We start from the raw sequence: 16828 nt of genomic DNA, 5'->3' as shown, positions 1-16828 counted from the left end.
AAAGATCATTGCGTATCTCCTTAAGATTTTTCTCTATTGTGTCAAACTTTTTCATTATCTTATTTATCATGTTTTGATTCTTGTAAGTCTGGATCCCCCATCTCAATTTTCGGGTGGGATGTATGCACCACTCTTGTTATTATCTCTCATTTCCCAATCGTCTTCTCTGTCTTGTCTGCGGTTGTGATTATTATATCCATTTTGATTGTAGTTGTTCTTGCGATTGTAGTTTCCTTTACAATTGAAGTTTTTTTCACAGTTGTATTGGCCCTCTTGATTGAAGTTGTTATAGTTCTAACCTTGATTTCCTTGACCTTGGTGCCAAGAATCCTGATTGGATTCTTGAGCTTTAGTCCATAACCTCCCCGCTTGATCATTCACATAGTATGCATCTTCCTCATATCCATAATCGGCATGACTTGGCGCCCTACCTTGATAGTTGAATACATTGATTTTCTCTAGTCCCAAGTTTTTGAATGCCAATTTGAATTTAGTTCTTAATTGATCGATCTCTTGTAACCATAATTTGTGCTAACAGTAAAAGAGATTTTTGAAGTTTTCGTGTCCCTAGTGATCCAAGATTGGTTGTTCTTTGCAACACGGTCGAGTCTTTCCACAGCTTCTTGAAAAGTGTTGTCCAAGAATGCTCCGCCATTGATGGTGTCTGCAACAACTTTTCCATTATCATCAAATGCACGGTAGAATAGCTCAAGAAGTGACTCATTGACTAATCTATGATTTAGCACACTTCGTAGATACTTTACAAATTTTTTCCAAGCTCCACTAATTGACTCTCAGGGCATCTGTTGAAATTTTTTGATTCGGTCTATTAGTTTAAACTTCTTTGACATTGGGAAATACTTTTTGATGAAAGTCTCATGTAATTCATTCCAAGTTGTAATGGAGTTGTATGGAAGCTCAGACAACCAAATTATAACTTCGCCAGTAAGTGATAATGGAAACAGACGTGGTACAATGACATACATGGTTAGCTATGGGTCGCCAACATTACTCTTGAAAATGTACACTAATTATTTAGATAGGTGTGCGGATCCTCAGATTCTAGGCCAGCAAATAGTCCTCGACTATGAAGCATTTGAATCAATCCATTTGTAATGCTAAACTTAGTTCTAGTCAGTAATGGACATTACACAATGGTACCATTAGTTTCAATGGCGTCAAGGTTGACCCCATAGTTGTTCCATATACCGAATTCAGGTCACTCTCTGGGTGGAGGACGAACTCTCACTCCTGGTTGATTGTTGAGAATATTTTATGGTTGATGTTGTAGAAGGTGTTGCGGTGCATTGTCATGTTGCCCTCTAAGATGTTCTGCGTCATCACCAATTTCGTTTCCATCACTGTTATTGTTATTGTTCGCCATCCTACATAGTGCTCTTTCAATTTTAGGATTAAAGGGACTTAAGGGAATGCCTTGACTTCTCGTATTTGGCATGCACTAGGAATCAAAACTTGTTTCAGCACAAACAAAAAGAAAAATAACGTAAAATAAGAAAATAATGACTATAAATCAAATCATAAAAATTAATCTAATCTAAAAGCCAAATTCCTTGGAAACGGCGCCAAAATTTGATACGCCCAAATCATACCTCTTTAAAGAAGTATAAAGCGGTCATTGATCAAATATAGAACCTAAGAGAGATTAGGGTCGATCCCACGAGGAATATGGTTTAGACTTAGGTTAATCGTTTACTATTTATTTTGGTAATCAATTTATTTCCGTAAAGAAAAGCGGCATTTTTATAAAAACTAATTAACAAATCAAATAATAAGCATCAAGTAACAAGTAACAGTTTAATGTGGTTTAATCAATATGAAGTGAAACTAGGGTTTACGTGTTCCCACGAATCCTTAACTATGTAGACCTTTTTATTAGTAATCCTTTTCTAGTGTGTTACATGTAGAATTGGTAAATTAAGTTCAACTAAGTCCTTCATCCGGCAAATAAGCGAATTTCAGTATGCAACTTGATCCATCTACGAGTGTATGCTTTACTAACCCTTAGCAGTGATCTCAGATTTAGTTGTCCCTTGATCCATTCAAGCTAATTAGATGGGGATAATTAGCCTCAAATCTCATGTTTTAATCCCTTTCCACTTTGACTTCTTGATCCGTCAAGTAGGGATAAGGCGAGTTCTAACATTGGCCACCATTAAAAAGTAATCAAAACAAAGGGATAAACATACATGCATGCACACTATTCAAGAATTATTTTTTTATTAAGTCTACATCTTAAATTCTTCATGGTTCCCACAACCGTAGTTGTGGAATTAGCTACTCATAACTACGTGATCACAATCAATAATATTTGGGTTAAAATAAATCATGCACTTACAATAATGATTGTGAGAATCCAAAATCTTTAATTAAAATTTGAAATTCAAGAATAAAAGCTCAAAAGTAGTTCAAGCTATATTCTCAAACTCAAAAACGTGCATAATGTAAAAATAAACCTAAAGAGTGTACTTATAGACAATCAATCCTAAGTAAATATGAATTTGGAAAAAAAAGTAACTTTAAGTCTGTTGAGTTCTACCACTCATTTCTATGAATCGTCATTAGGTTGACGAGTTGTAGATCCAACTCATAATCCAGCACTTTGCATTGAGAAAATCTTCTTCTTCACGAAATCCTTCTACGATTCATAACTTCCAGGATGAATTGTAACCTACAATCGTATACTTGACTCATAACTTCAACTCTGCTTTAATTCTTCACTACCTTTTTGACTACTGAAATCGACGACTCATAGACTTTTGAATGAGTCATAGACTAGACTCATAATCTTCAATTTTCCCTTTATTCCTCACTTCTGTTTTGACGATTGATACCTACGACCCATAGAAGTTACTACGACTCGTAGGATGGACTCGTAAACTACAAAAACTTTAAAAACCAGTGTTGTGCTTCCTCAATTAATACTCTTACTTAGTTTCCTGCAAAGCAAACACAAATGACATCAAATATACTAACAAACACTTAAAAGACATGCAAATTCTCAAGTTTAAAGTATTAAAAGTATCGTAAATCCATGGTACATCATCTAACCATTAGAACTTAGCCTTCTTCTGAGTTAGTTTAGTCAATAGAGATGATATAGATGAAAAAACTTCAACAAACCTTCGGTAGTAACCAACCAAGCCCAAGAAACTTCTTATGTTAGTTGGGGATGTGGATTTGGGCCAATTTTGTACCGCCTCAATCTTCTGTGAATCGACTCGTATATCCTCACCATATACAACATGGCCTAAGAATGTCACAGAAGCAAGCCAAAATTCACACTTTGAAAACTTAGCATACAGTTCCCTATCCTTGAGGGTCTGAAGAACAATTATGAGATAATTGGCATGTTGTTCCTCATTTCTGGAGTAGATCAATATGTCATCCATAAACACAATTAAAAACATGTCCAAAACTATTTGAACACTCGATTCATCAAGTCCATATATGCTGCAGGAGCGTTAGTCAAACCAAAATACATAACAAGAAACTCGAAGTGACCATATTGGATTCGAAAAGTTGTCTTTGGAGTGTCACACTCCCTCACTTTTAATTGATGAAAGCCTGATCTAAGGTCTAAATTTGAGAAACAAGTGGCATTCTAAAGTTGTTCAAATAGATCATCTATTCTGGGAAGGAGATACTTGTTTTTTATGGTGACCTTCTTCAGTTAACGACAGTCAATACACATTCTGAGGGAACCATATTTCTTTCGCATGAAAAGTACAGGAGCATCCTAAGGTGAGATGCTCGGCCTAATAAATTTCAAGACTCCGGAAGTTGAAAAGTTGGAACCAAAGAGAAATTCTCAATTTTAGACTAACCTCATGTTTATGAGTCACTCTACGACTCATAGAGCATTCTACGACTCATAAAAGTGAGTCATAGAGTGAGTCTCAAAGACTTTGCAGGACCATACTTAAGATAGGTCCTATAACTCAACAAGATGAGTCGCCATCCTATTGACGAGTCATAAGGATGAGTCATTTCAAAACTTCAGAGGCTATCAAACTTGAGGGATTTATGACCTGTAAGATGAGTGGTTTTGAAGACTCGTAGAGATGTTTATGAGTCATAACCACGAATCGTAACCAAAGTTCAGAGACTCCAAAATTGCAGGTTTTAAGGGACCTACAAGATAAGTCAATTTGACGACTCATAAAAATGATGATGAGTTGTAATCATGACTCGTAGACCCAACTTTAGAGGTTTTTAGAATCCTAGAAACTAAGTACGTGCACTTTAACTCAGGTCTACGAGTCGTAGACTTGAGGATGAGTCCTAGACGTTGGTTCATAGGTTCAAATTTGAGTTTTAATGAAGGGTATTTGTGTTATTTTCCAAGTTCGGTTCAATAAACCTAGACATAATCATGGCTAAGTTCAAGCCCATATCTATCCAATCCTTTGAATTTCCCTCATTCTAAATCATTCATCTAAATTCTCCTAAGGCAAGAACACAAACTCTCTCAAGTTCTCTTTCAAGTTTTAAGCTAGGGTTTTAGATTTTCATCAAGGTTTCTTCTCCAATTCTAAGTGAAATTCAGTCAAGGTATGTGGGGTTTGATCCATGGGTCCCTTTCACCCATGGAGTCCCAAAGTTTTTTGAAAGTTTCCTTCAATTTTCAATTGGTCATTAACCCTAGTTTTGATGAATTGCATGTTTTAATTTTATTTTAAATTGTTATGAATGATTATTCTAAGCATGTATCCACATGAATTGCATGATTTTAAGTTGAATTATGAATGCTCATACATAAAGTTATCTCAATTATGATTATGAGGTTCAAAGATGATTTTCATGAGTTGAGTATGAGTTCAATGATTTTCAAAAGAAAGCCTTTATGAATGAAGTAGAGATTATGATTTAATGATGAAAGTTACGATGATGATCAATTATGATCAAAGATAGTTATTATTGTGTGATAAGTAAAATTCTAACACAATCATGTTTAAGATGGTGATAAGGGCAATTCTTACAGAAGTTATGGATTCCTCTAAATCACTAAAGCTAATGAGCTACTCCGAGTATATTTTATAAAGATGGATTGATAGGTATTTACTATCTTTCCCTGTAATGTTTATGATCATATTTTAATGAATTTCGTTGGGATATTGACTAAGTACCGAGAGGACTTCTAGGTGGGGTTCGGTTTGGTAACACAGTTAGTTATCCAAGGGAATTCTATAGCAATCTAAAGTCCCAAACTACGTTACCCACATAGGTTGCCTTCATGACCTAACTAGTGGATCCACATATAGCTAACAAAGTTAAAGTTGTTTCTCACATACTTAGTACCTTCTATGTACTAATGCATATTTTGCCTACATTGTCTTATAATGTAGGGGTGGACGTTGACTATCCTATTCATGGCTAGAGTTGTTTAGTTCTCCAAGAAGTTCGTGAGTCCTCATTTCATCGAGGACATGACTTTCTTTTCACATTGCTACATTGATTTTTTCTTCTTCTTATGACTCGGGTGAGCTAGGATCTTATCCTAAGCCTCCATCAAAGTCTAGAATAGAGACATGATTAGACATTCAAGTGATGTAGTCCATTTTAGACCTATGTTGAAGTTTATTGTCTTAGTATTACGCCATTTAGTTGTTACCTCAACTTATTTTACTATATTTCGTTACCTTATGAATGCAATGTATGCTAAGATGACTTTGTTGGGATCCCTCATAATCATTGGGCCAAAAGCATAAAACGCAGGTGGCCCAACAGCTTAGTCCAGACTACAAAAACTAAGTGTTGGGCCAAATTTTCATATGTTATTTATTATTTATTTTTATTGATTCGGTTTGTATTAATTGATTTATTTATGTTGTTTATGATTGCTTAGATATTAATCTTAGTTTATTTTAACTTAATTAGATTCCCTAAAGATAAACCATTTCATTTTAATTTACTTTTTAATTGATTTTATACATTTATTTAGCCATTTTGATAAACTTTACTTTTTTTCATATTATTTCCAATGTATAAGCTTGATCATTTTTTCAAAAATAGTTTTAAAGTCTTTATTTTCTTTTAAATTAATATTTTTAAAAGTTAGTCAAATAATTTTTAAATCATCGGATAACCGCGTGTTAGCGGTCATTTTGAATGCTAATACCTTCTCAAAGTGGAAATTTGAACCCTTACCCATTTTCTCTAATTTTAAGACTTAAATTTATTATAGTCTTTAAAATTTGAACTTCTTGTACTTCTTAGCAGTATCTAACCTCTTTTTATGCTTCTTTTAACCGAAGGTCTCTCAAAAACAGTCATCCTACCTTGGTAGGTGTAAGGTCTGCGTATATTTTATTTTCCCCAAATCCCACATTGTGAGATGTCATTGGGTTGTTGTTGTTGTTGATTTTCCTTAAAAATTAAGTGGTGACTCTTTCTTCTAAAATTAATTTTTTCTCTAAAAGTTTAAATTAATTTTATAACATCTTTTTTTGACATAACAGAAATGATGACTCTGCTGGAAATTTAATTAGGTTCATGCCATTAGATTTGATTATTTATTTGACTAATTGTTTGGATTTGTAATAATTAGTAATTCTTACTTTCCTTAATTGCGCAATTGTGTTTTTAATTTATATATTAACTAGCATATTAACTATCATTTGCATTTTATGGCATCTTTCGATTGAATGTATAGTATATTAAAGAACGGTTTTGTAGAATCGCTGCCAGACTTTTTATACTTGATCCTTTTTCGAAGCGATCAATAATTTATTGATACACCATGCGTCCAATGGTTGTTGTAAGTTCCAGCTTGAGTTATCTGCTCGGGTTACCAGTCTTGCAAAGGCCACTCTTAGTCAACCTAGCGAAGAGCGTTACCAAAATCCTGATTTAGCACATTGGCCTAAGACAACCCAACATCCAAGGTGTATTGGGCCCATTAGAAAGACCACCTTGAGTACAAAACGACCCTCGGCCTAAATGGACGATCATACCTATGTGTTTAAATTTGCAAGTTGTATACGCCGTTTAACAAATCATTGTCCCTCGGGGTTGGAAGTTTATTTTAGTAGCTTAGTCTAGTCAAAGAAGGATCTTCACAAGCGGCTACTTCATCCCAAAGGCGTTGGCGTTAGGAGATGTCAAGAAGTTAAGAATGAAAGATTTTTCACGAAACCTTATTTTAGGATTGTACCCCTGCGTGGGACCAATTATTTGTATCCCATTTTCCTATTATGTATCCCCATTCAATTTATTCATAAAACTTGCATAAATATGATTTTTTGGTGCAATAGAATATTTCAAATGACGTTATACATCCTTCAAATTGTTAGGCCTATCCTTGGTGCAAAAAGGCCACATATATGTTTAGGATGCATAATAATTGTTTATGTGCTATATGTTATAACCATTTTTGTGAATATGTTGCTTCATCTGGAGACATGCTAGTCCACTCTTTTTTTATTTTTTCTAGAGCCTCATAGAAACAAATATCGAGTCACTATCAAAATTGCGTCCAAATACTCCATGAGTCTTTAGTTTCCCAACAAAATTCGAACTTTAGTCTCAAATCATAAACTTTGCTCTCTCATTTCAAAACAAAGGGTTGATGTTTCATTAGAAAACAAATAGGAGATTCAAGCTAGTCGAACTACGTAGGACCTGAATTCTCCTTTGTGAGATACGTAGGCAGTCTTTCAGGGCTCGGTCTCTATCTTTGAAGTTTTTACTTTTTTCTCATTCTTTCAAAGAAATTGAGAACTTCTTCTGCATCTAAGAAGAATAAGCATACAAAATTTGAAGCACAAGAAATCCGTGATTCAACACAAGTCAACCTTTCTCACACATCAATCCTAAAATTAAAATGGGCCAATTTTTGTCCGTTTAGTTTTTCTTCACCCATGGATTAGTTTGTCCTCAAACAAAGCAACATTTATAGGTTTAGTTCTTTGTGTGATATGTTGCATTAATTATTACAAACACGAACTAATACTTTGACTTTTGAGTTATTCTACTTTTTCAGGGAGAGACTGATTTGTGTTGAAAATCAAACTTGCTTGCTTCTCAAAGATCAAGGGTTCAACCAAAATTGATTCTTTTTTCCTTTGCAGAGGCTGTTATCAAAAGACATCATGTGATAAATGATTGGATCTCAATTTTGAGAGGTCAACACCCCCTCCCTAACTAAAATGTTTTCTTTGTATGTAGGAGAGACGACATTATTTCAAGAGAGAGAATCACCACAATCCCAAATCGACTGCAACATTCAACCACAAACTTTAACCCTAATCTCTTTCAATTCTTTAATCCATGAGAAATCATAACCCTTTTTCTTATAGATCTTTCAAGGACAAAGGGTTCATGAGAAATAACGATGACCTTGAATTTCACAAAACACCAATACACAGCCTGAAAGATAAATTGGGGAAGTCTTTGACTATGAATTCTTACTCTCATATTTTTTTACTTATTTTTTATAATGGCCCCGCTTTCACACTTTTCTCATATCTTTGCAGGAAAACTATCCCCGATAATAGTCAGAGATAGTTATAATAATGTATAATTCTCGTGAATAGTTGAAAGAATTCCATTCATACGAGACAATCCCTACAAAGAACACAACAACAAGTGATTCCTACAGAAAATTAGAAGAAAACACCAGTGTATAATATCTGAGGAATATCTGAAAAACAATACAATGATAAGTGTCCTCACCGATGGTTGAGAGGACACGAAATATATTGGTGAAAATAGGCAAAAGACACTCCCCAACTGAAGATGTCAACGAGCACTAGACTTACGAGACATCACTCTAAGTTTGTCTAAATCTTTAAATTATTATATATATCATATCTGCAAGAGCTACGCACACTTGATTCTCATCTCAGTGAGATACGTAGGCAGCCCTTCTTGGGTTCGGTATTTCTTTTTCAAGAAAAAAATAAAAAAATAAAAAAATAAAATAATAAATCCACACTCCTATCATAAGGCATGTGGGTATTTTGGAGACCGTCCATAATTCAAAAATCCATGCCAACCCCTTTTAAAGAAGATGAAGATGGAGTCAGTCAAAATTAGATTTGTCAATTTTTCTTTGTCCAAGATCTCTTTCATAGATCCTATCCAAAGAAAGAGACAATGACATTCACAAGATTATGGATATTATGGGGGTTAGCCCGGTTGCGATGGAGAAGTTAGCTACTTACCAATTGAAGGGTGTTGCTCGTATTTGGTTTGATCAATAGCAAAGCGAGAGGCTTAGAGGTGTGGATCCCATGACTTGGGATGAGTTCAAAGGAGTATTTCTTGATCTCTTTTTCCCATTAGAGTTGAGAGAGGACAAGGTACAAGAGTTCATCAACCTTAAGAAACATGGTATGAGTGTGAGGGTGTACGCCCTCAAGTTCACCCAATTTCGAAATATGCTCATTCATGGTTGCTGACACAAGAGCTCATATGAGCAAGTTTGTGTCGGGTATGTCAGATGTGGTTTCGAAATAGTGTAAAAAGGCTATTTTGATTCAAAAAATATACATCTCTAGACTCATGACATATGCGGAGAAAATAGAGAGTGAGAAGCTAAAGGAGAAAACTAGGGAGTCTAAAAGGGCAAGGACCGATGGTGGTGAGCGTCCTTAGTTTCGCAAAAGGTACTCCATTCAAGGATCCTCAAATGGAACTACTCCAAGGTTTGGAAAAGATAGGGTACCCAACCCTAAGCCTCAAGAAGGTTCTCCTATGGGCTAAGTGATCCCCGCATGCAAAAAGTGTGGCAAGAACCACACGGGTGAGTGCCTAGCGGGCTTGAATATGTGCTATCGATGTGGCAAGTCGGGTCATCATGCTAAGGAATGTAAGGTTAAAGATATTCATCCTTAAGGCCAAGTTTCTCAAGGCGCTCAAATTCAATCAAAAGGAGGTTAACGCAATAATCAGTTTTACGCTCTTCATGGTAGACAAGAGGTGGAGGAGACTCCCAATATTGTTACTGATATGTTACGGGTCTTTCACTATAATTTTTATGCCTTACTTGATCCGAGTAAAAATTTGTCTTTTGTTACTACTTATGTGGCCATGAGATTTGATGTTAGCCTCGAAATATTGTTAGAGCCTTTTTTGTTTATACTCCCGTAGGTGAGTCGGTTGTGGCTAAAAAAGTTTATAAAATTTATCCGATTTTGATTTTCCATAAAGTTATTCTATGTGATTTAGTTGATCTTGATATGACCACTTTTGATGTTATCCTTGGTATGTATTGGCTATATGCATGTATGCTTCTATTGATTGTAGAACCCAAGTGGTTGAGTTCCAATTTCCAAATGAGCCAGTCCTAAAATGGAAGGGTAGTAATTTTGTGATCAAAGGTCAATTCATTATGTGACTTAAATCTCGGAAAATGATTTCCAAGGGTTTTATCTACCATTTTGTGAGGGTTAGGGATACAAATTCTAAAGCCCCTACTCTAGAGTCGGTCCCTATTATTAATGAGTTTCCAGATGTGTTTCTCGACGATCTACTCGTTGTTCCTCCCAAAAGGAAAATTGACTTTGGTATAGACCTTCTTCTGGGTACTCAATCCATTTCTATTGTTCCTTACCGAATGGCTCCAACGGAACTAAAAGAGTTAAAGGATCAATTGAAAGACTTATTAGATAAAGGTTTCATTAGACCAAGTATATCCCCATAGGGTGCTCCTATTTTTTTTGTTTGAAAGAAGGATGGTTCTCTACATATGTGCATTGACTACCAGCAATTGAACAAAGTAACCATCAAGAATAAATACCCAATCCTGAGGATAGATGATTTGTTTGACCAATTGCAAGGGATAAGTTACTTCTCTAATATTGATCTCCATTCCAGTTACCACCAACTTAGGGTGAGGGAGTGTGATATTCCCAAGACGTCATTTTGAACTAGGTATGACCATTATGAGTTCTTAGTTATGTCAGTTGGTTTGACGAATGCCCCCGAGGCATTCATGGACTTAATGAATAGGGTATTCAAATAATATTTGGACATGGTAGTGATTATTTTTATTGATGACGTTTTGGTTTACTCTCGGAATGAGGAGCATGCTAATCACTTGAGGATTGTATTGCAAACTCTAAGGGACAAGCAATTATTTGTAAAGTTCAATAAATGTGAGTTTTGATTAAGCGATGTGGCTTTTCTTTGTCACATTGTGTCTGATGAAGGGATTATGTTTGATCGTAAGAAAATCGAGGTGGTTAAGAACTGACCTAGACCTTGTCTCCTTCGGATATTAGAAGTTTCTTGGGCCTAGACAGATACTATAGGAGATTTTTAGAAGGGTTCTCATAGATATTGTCACCTTTGACTAAGTTTACTCAAAAAAAAGGTGAAGTTTCAATGGTCGGAAGCTTGTGAAAAGAGTTGAAAGATCGTCTTACCATCGCTCCTATTTTGACCTTGCTAGAATGATTTGATGGTATTGTGGTGTATTGTGATGCTTTAAGAGTTGGTCTTGGTTGTGTTTTGATGCAACATGGTAAGGTAATAGCCTATTCTTCTATGCAACTTAAGGTGCATGAAAGAAATTATCCAACTCATGACTTGGAGCTAGCGACGTTTGTGTTTGCTTTGAAGATTTGGAGGCACTATCTTTATGGTGTTCATGTGGATGCGTTCAACGATCATAAGAGTTTACAATATGTGTTTTAAAAAAATGACTTGAACCTTTGGTAAATGAGATGGCTTGAATTATTTAAGGACTATGATATGAGTGTGTTGTACCATCCAGGCAAAGCCAATGTAGTTGCCGATGCATTAAGTAGATTGTCCATGGATAGTGTTGCACATGTTGAGGAAGGTAAGAAAGACTTGATCAAAGATGTTCATAGATTGGCACGTTTAGGTTTACATTTGGTTGATTCTAATGATGGAGGTGTTCTTGTACATAATGGTTCAGAATCATCTCTTATGGCGGATGTTAAGGCCAAACAAGACCATGAACCAATGTTAGTTGAGTTAAAGAAGTTGATTGCCAAAAAATCCATTAAGGCTTTCTCCCAAGGGGGACATGGGGTACATCGCTACCAAGGTCGGTTGTGTGTGCCTAATGTTGATGGTTTAAGCGAGTTGATATTGAATGAGGCTCACAGCTCTTGGCATTCAATTCAGCCGGGTTCCACCAAAATGTATCGGGATTTGAGGGAAGTGTATTGGTGAAATAGCATGAAGAAGGACATAGCGGAGTTTGTGGCTAAGTGTCCAAATTCCCAACAAATTAAAGTTGAGCATCAAAGACTGGGAGGTTTAGCTCAAGACATTGAAATTCCTACTTGGAAGTGGAAAGATGTGAATATGGACTTTGTAATAGGTTTGCCTCGTACTAAGAAGCTATATGATTCTGTTTGGGTTGTTAATAAAACTTCTTAATAAAACTTCAAAACCAACCTCACAAAATGATCAAATATGACTTGGTGCAATTATCGATAGGGGTAAAAGCATTGAGAGACTTTAAATAGCAAACATAAAACACATAATGTGCATAATTTGAAATTTAAACAACCTAAAGTATCCCAATAACTCAAACAATCTAACTAAAATTCAAATTCAAATTCATCAAAACTAAACAACTTATTTTGCTAAATACTATTGCAGTAATTAAAAGCAAATTTCGACACTCTTCCTTTGCTTTAGTTACTACAATTTTAAGAATTGCCCCTCCTCATTTTTTTCTTTAGCAGTTAATGCTGAATTTTTCTTAGTTATTTTTGAACTTGCACAATTTTGAATATCAATCTTTCTCTTGTTCTTTCTTTTTCTTCTTTTGATTTTGTGTTTCACACCTTTCATGATATTGTCTTGTGTAGAAGCTCTTCTGAAAGTGCTTTTATTTAGATAATTGTAGAATTTGCAAAGTGTTGTTGTAAGTATTTTTCTTTCATCACTACAACACATATAGCATAGGTTACAAAATATTATTTTATTTTCACTGACCAAATTTGATAATTTTTGCCAGTAAATATTTTGGGCATTTAAAGAAAGACTGTTGCTTGACATCAATAATTGTTGAAAATCACCCTATAGATTGAAAATAAGCATGAGTTGAAAATGGTAGCCCTGACGGATAAAAATGGATAGCCCTTACGGGTTTAAAGGGTAGCCCTTGCGGGTTAAATATTGTATGGTAGTTCTTTGAAAGAATTCATAGATATCATAAGATCAATGAAGCTTTTGATACTATTGTTGGGTTTTTTAAAAGATGGGGCAATAAAAACGGGTTTAAAGACACAGTGGATTGAAATGGCATTCAATAATTTTACTAAGCATTGAGACTCTTTAAATATCCAATATAAAATACATAGTCTACATAATTTAAAATTTAAAACAACCTAAAATATCTCAACAACTCAAACAACCTAACTAAAATTCATAATTCAAATTCATTTAAACTAAACAATTATTTTGCTAAAAACTATTGTAATAACAGAAAGCAAATTTCAACAACAATATTAGACTGCTTCATGTGTTCCTGGATAGTAATGAGCTCAATTCTTGCTTGGATAATATTATGTGAGGTGGTTTTATATTCCTCATTATTTTACTTTTTCAATTTGGTTCAAGAGCTTTAAGTTATATCATAGATTCTGGCTAAATTATGAGTCAATGTTTGCTTCAATATTCTGTGTATAATACCCCGGAAGTCTTCAGGCTCCACCCATATATTGAAGAATCTAAATGGCACCTTAACGTTCAAGCTCACACTATTGAAAGTCACAATCATAACAAGGAGTTATAAGTAATTTTATAAATCACAAGAGAGATTAGTATTATGAAGAAAAACCTAGAAAAAGATCTCTGAAATGAACATTTAATTTGATGTCTTATTAACCTACCTAGATCCATGTTATTACACTCTGATTGATCCAAATACAAGCCCTAATTGATTCCATTCATCTTTTCCATGATGTTAAACTCCATTATGTGTTGGAAAAATATTTACTCGTATTCGCCGCACGCGTAAACGTCATTTCATATTTATGAATTATACTATATTTAATATTTATCTTAATCAATAATATTCAAACAACAACAATAATTACTACCACACTTCAATGTTAAGGAAATTGGGGTCAACTATATGAATGCTCACCCATTCTATTTTATTTATTTATGTCCAACAACAACAAAAACAAAAACAACTGATGTGAGGTCAGAAATACATATTTTTAGTCATTATATATCTCACATTTATTATTTTTATTTGTCCTTTTTAGCATAAATTTTAGAGATAAGTGTCAAATACACACCTAAACTATTTATTTTTTCTGAGTTTCATACTTAAACTATTGGAAGTGTGAGTTTCATACCTAAACTATCACTTATTAGCTTGAGAAACATATCTCTCTCTTTTATTACACTTTCATCATGGTGTGTGTACTATACTCTCTCTTTTATTTAAAAAATAATTATCACATCATACTCCACATGGACAAAATATTCCACCTTAAAAAAAATTAAATAAATTATTAATATTAGTTAAAGTTAAATATTAAAGTATTACTATCCCAAAAAAAATTATAAAATAAAATATAAAATATTTTTCTTACCCCACTTGCTGCAAGACTTTTTTAAAAATAATATTTTTTTTTTATATTTGATATGCAAGTAGAAAAAAATATTTTCTAAAAATATATGTACATATCTAACACAAAACAAAAAAAATATAAAAAAATAAATAAAAATAAATTAGGAGCAGAGAGTTAGAAGGATGGGTAGAATTTTATTTTTTAAAAAACATAAAAATAATATCAATTTTTAGGAAAGAGTGGGGAGGAGGTGAAGTCAGAATTTTTCAAAAAAATTTTAAAAAATAAAAGGGCGTGGAATTATCGGGGGTGGGGTGGGGGATGGGGTAGATGATGTCAAGCCCCGAGAAGGTGTTCTAGGCGTGACTGGCACTTAGAAACCATTTCTGGTCTCCAAGAGAACCACTTGGTCTCATCACTCATTCAGTCATCAGCGGAAGACTTTAAATAAAAGCAAGAGAAAGGTACTCATGCGGGCTCTCAACATCAACATCAAAAGAGAGTAGTTTTTCAAATAAAACAGTCTCGTATAATAAAATAGTTTTAAAAAAATAATAACTTAAGGGAACATCTCCAACCTACTCCATCTATGTCTAAGAAGCCTCTAATCACTATCTAGGCAGTGTCAATGACATGTCCATGACTACCTCAAAGAAATAGAATACTTAACTCAAGAAACAGGTAAATAAAGGGATTCCTCCGAATGTAAGGAGGTCTCACCACAATCACGAAGGGGAATGATCTTCAACGGAGCATATGTTGATAATCTCTAGCACTTGTATCTACATCATGAAACCATGCAGGCCAAATGACATTAGTATATGGAATGTACGAGTATATAAAATAGCTGGAAAGGAACACAACTCACAATACTCCTCTGAAATGACAACTTAATAAAGCATGAAATAGAATAACACAGTGCTCTAAAATGATATGCAATAATAAATGCAACTCGGTACATAAAAATATAATAGTTTACTCTTGGAAGTTTCTCTAACCAACAACCACCACTTATGAACTCGTGAAGATACAATGATTAAAAATGTCGTTGTCACAGCCGTCCAATACCTTACCAGGGCAAAGGACGCTCAACCTCATGGATCCAATATAAAAAGTCCTCTTTTGGGACAAGAGAGGCTTGGCTTCTATCCTACGTAGTTTATGGGGTTGGAGTTGCCTCTACTCTTACCCCATATCGGTTCTCAATACTATTCTCAAAATACTCTATTATGATCATATACATTAAGCGAGAAAATTACTCAATTAACTCATTTAGTCTCTTTTGGACTTTAGCTCAAAACTCAACTTGTCTCAACTCAAAGGATGCATTTAAAATAAAAATTATAATACAACCTCTCAACTCAATCTCAAAATAAATGTTTTAATGTAATAATGCTCAACTTGTTTATACTTAAAAATACTCATGCTCAAGATAATAATTAAGAGATTTATCAACTCATGCTCAAATCCTTTCTCAATCAAAGATGCAAATAGTCATTTTTTAAACTCAAAATAATGTATAAAATATTTAATGCAAAAATATTCACAATTCATTCTTTAAACTCCATCATTGCATAAAGTACAAATGAAATTTCACTTAGGGTTCATGTGAATACAAACACGAATCCATACTCAACAAGACTCAAGAAGCTCATCAAGGAATATTATAATACATATACAACAACACAATGAAATTCATATACAAAACTCAATAGGAATAATAAATAATTCGAGAACTCAATTCATGAAATTTCAAAACTCATCTCCACTCAAGGAACTGAAGACGTTGGGCACATGGATGAACTCAACCGACGTTATGGATAGCCTTACATACCTAAAAATCGAAAAAACAATTGAAACGTGAAGACTTCATTTGAAACCTTGAACCCTAGCTCTTTCTCCTCTCTAATCCTTACTCTCAAATAATCTAAGTGTTTATGAGGGCAAAAGCATATAGGTTACTATTAAAGGGTCCCAAAGTAGCCCCAAAACATCAAGGTTTTGATTTGAAAGGGTGGAAAAAGACCAATCTACCCTTCATTAAAACTAAAATTGGTCGTCTACGAGTCGATCCAATTGTAGGATAGGGCTGGAAAAAGTAAGGGTCTAAAGACTCAGGTCTACGAGTCATAAGCCACTCGAAGAGTCATAGACACTCGTCCTATAGATTTTCGAAACTCTGAGAAATAATGAGTCTCTAAAGTTTCTCTAGGGGTCGTTGTTATGAATCGTAGATACTTTGACGAATAGTTAACATCACTCGTATGAAAAACTTTTTCTTCTGAAATTTTAGC

The sequence above is a fragment of the Solanum dulcamara genome, chromosome 10, assembly GCF_947179165.1.
Source record: "Solanum dulcamara chromosome 10, daSolDulc1.2, whole genome shotgun sequence".
NCBI classification, from domain to species: Eukaryota; Viridiplantae; Streptophyta; class Magnoliopsida; order Solanales; family Solanaceae; genus Solanum; species Solanum dulcamara.
The sequence above is the reverse complement of the archived record's forward strand: the minus strand, read 5'-3'. Positions refer to the sequence as shown.